Source organism: Kogia breviceps, chromosome 13, assembly GCF_026419965.1.
Source record: "Kogia breviceps isolate mKogBre1 chromosome 13, mKogBre1 haplotype 1, whole genome shotgun sequence".
NCBI classification, from domain to species: Eukaryota; Metazoa; Chordata; class Mammalia; order Artiodactyla; family Physeteridae; genus Kogia; species Kogia breviceps.
In genome coordinates, this window is record NC_081322.1 from 53,274,019 (window position 1) to 53,277,418 (window position 3,400).

A 3,400-nucleotide genomic window follows, 5' to 3' on the forward strand; every position below is an offset into this window, starting at 1 on the left:
GCTGGGGTTGCGCATGCGCGACCCTGGAACCCGAGACTCGCCTTCCGCGATTGCTCTTCTAATTCAACTCGCGAACGCGTCTCGTTTTTCAACTTTTGTATCTTTTTTCTTCCGACTTATGTTCTCAGCTTATTTATGAAGGCCAGTGCCTAGGCCAAGTTTTACTGGGATATTTCTACGCATTTGGGTGCTTCCAATTCTATCACTGTTTGCGATTGAGAACGCATTTTAATTTCTTGACCTATTAAGGTGTTACAAGAAGTTTGCACATTTAAAAATTTTAAATGAGTTAGATAAGACATAGTAATAACTCAAACATGTTATTGATTCTACTGAATGTCAAGAGCTGTTGAGGAAACATTTAGAACCCTGTCCATAGGTGATAATGGACATCTCCAGGGAGTGTATTCACTAAAAGTTCCAGTTATTTTTATAGTGATTAGTCCCTGAAGATATTCTAAGAGATCCTTTGATACCTTTATGGATAAAACCCATATAGCACTTAATCTTAATTGATCATCTAGAGAGCTACTTAGTTGCAATTTATGATTGCAGAGCTGTGTCTTTTCCTCAGGTAGGCTTATAGTTATTTATATGAAATCGACCTCTTGTATGCAATCCAAAAATAAACTGGTATCTCCACTATAAAGATCATAGCTTCTACACAAGTTTGATTATCGCAATCCTTGAGAAGACATTTTAGGGACTCTACAATTATGGGAGATCAGAAGATCTACCAAATCCAGTTAAGAAGGAGTGACGTGCAAGTAGTACAGAGTTTCAAGACAGAGGGGTAGATCCACATTTTCATCTCCGTAAGGGGATTCATCTGGATGCCTAATGGGCAATTAAATGCAAAGTGTAAAAAAGTGAAGTTTCACCCAATAAGCTATTAATACAAACATCTTTAAAATTTGAAATATTTTGACCTACAAAAAGGTAAAGAGAATAACGTCATAACCATGGACTTTCCCCTGTCTTCAAGAAATAAAACATTACAAATAGAATTGCTCCTCCCCCTCCACCAAGAGATGAACATAATGAATGAATGTTAGGGACCAACTAGCAATCTTGCTACAATGTCTTCAATTTATTGACAGTTGCAAATTGCTCTTCAAAGTGGTTTTTCCAATGTACACTTTCTCCAGCAGTGTATGAGAATTGCTCCACATCTTTCTCAGCACTTGGGTTTGTCACACTTTAGCTAACATGAGATAAGTGAAATGTCTCATTATACTATCAATTTGCATTTCCCTGATAACTAGTAAGATTGAGAACTTTTGTTATTGACCATTGCAACATCCTCTTCTGAATAAAGTGCCTTTTCAAGTCTTTTGCCCATTTATCAGTTGGGTTATCCATCTATACTTTATTGATTTGTAGATGGTTTTAATATATTTTTGGATACAAATTCTCTGTTATGTGTGGAGCAATTACATCTCCCAGTCTGGACTTATTCTTTCACTTTTTTGTGGTGTCCTTTGATAACACCTTAGCATAGTTTTAAATTTACTATAATGTATTCAAATTTGACAAATTTGATCCTTAAGTTACATGATTTTGTTGTTTAGAACTCCTTACTAGTACCAAGATTTTAGAGATATTTTCCTCTGTATATTTTCTTCTAGTTTTAACATTTTGCTCTTAAATACTTAGGTTTTTAATCCACTTAGAGCTGATTTTTGTGTATGGTATGAGGTAGAAATCCAGTCAATGATGTGATGGTAAACTGCCTCTCCAGGTGGGGGGAAGATAGCCCTGATATGTAGCATTTGCAGATTTCCAGTATAAATACTCCTACTGTGGCTGATTCCCATCTACCATTGTTTTAACAATACACTTGTGAAATTCTTGACTATTTATTTAGCAACTGGTCGGTTTGATCTAGCACCAACATACCACTAGGTCTACTTGTATTCCAGTTTTTCTTATGGATAACCAATTGTTCTAGTATGAATTTTAGAATAATAATCCTTTCTCTCTCATCTCATATGGCAGCAATACCATTGCTGTCATATGTCACATTTCATACACATGTGTCTGTTTTGTGAACTCTATTCTATTTTATGGATTGAGTTGTCCATCTATATATAGTTTACTAACACATAGTTTTATACTTGCGTCTCTAAATACATGGTTTTAATTATAGTTGCTTTAAAGTAAGTCTTGATATCTGGAAGGGTTTCTATACCTTACTCTTCATACTTGTTTTGGCTGTTCTTGATGCTTTTATATATATATGTATATATATATATATATATATATATATATATATTAGAGTCAAGTTGTCAAGTTTGGATAATAAATTATATAGCCTCAGTAATCATAAGAGTTTGATCATATTTTAGAGGTGTGTGATAAATTTGACTATAAGCTTCTTAGTGGCTAGAGAGTTTCTCAAAGAGACATTATTTGCATTTTAGATTGGACAGTACTTTATTATGTGAGATTATGCTTTATGAGCCAGATTTGTTAGAATTATTAACCTCCACTCACTAACTGTCAGAATTATCCCCTACTCCTAATTATTGTGATACCCACTAAGGGACAATATAACCATTAGTTGTAAACCAATAGTAAAGCAAAGAAAGAACTATTAGTTATAATTAACAGATTGTCTCCTTGCCAACTGTGAAAGAGTTAAAATGATGGCTTTTTTAGATTTGTACTCGAAGACAACCCAAAACATGTTTTCAGTACAAATCAGCAATTCAGTAGGAGCAGTTTCTCCAGGCTACTTCTTATAGTACAAGTCAAAGTCATAATGCCAAAACACAAATCAGTAAAAGTAAGTAAATTAGGAGTTTTAAAAAATGCTAATTGCTCATTTCTCCTATGGTGTGACCTGATTCAGGGATCAACTTTAGAAGATCTCAAGTGGGCAATTTCCAAAAATATTAGAAATGCTAATAGGTATCCACCCCAAAAAAGATTTCAAATATGTTTGGGTGGTACTGCATATTATATTCTTGTGATTGATGTTGCATGTTAACATTTGAAACATTTGACTTTTAAAAACCCTTTTTTCTTTTCCAAGAAACATGTTTTAATATCTATTGTAATATTCTGTGGAAGATAGTTTAAGATATGCTGATGGAGGAAAGGATGGACTGCAGAGCCTTCTGGCAATCCTCCTAAAATATCATTTTTCATAGCTGAGCTTTTGATCATGAGATCAAAAGATTAGATCTTTCTGAGCATTAGAGAGCTCAAGGTTATATTCGTTGGCAAGAATGTGAGCATATGCTCTATGTTGCCAATTAAAGACAAGATATAAACTCTGGCATTACAATAAATGGAATTTAAAATTAATAGTCTCAGGGAAATTCAGGAGTAAGACTAAGACACGGGTCAGAATAGACATGCACAGGAGTGGGCTGAGAGAATTCTGGAATACTAT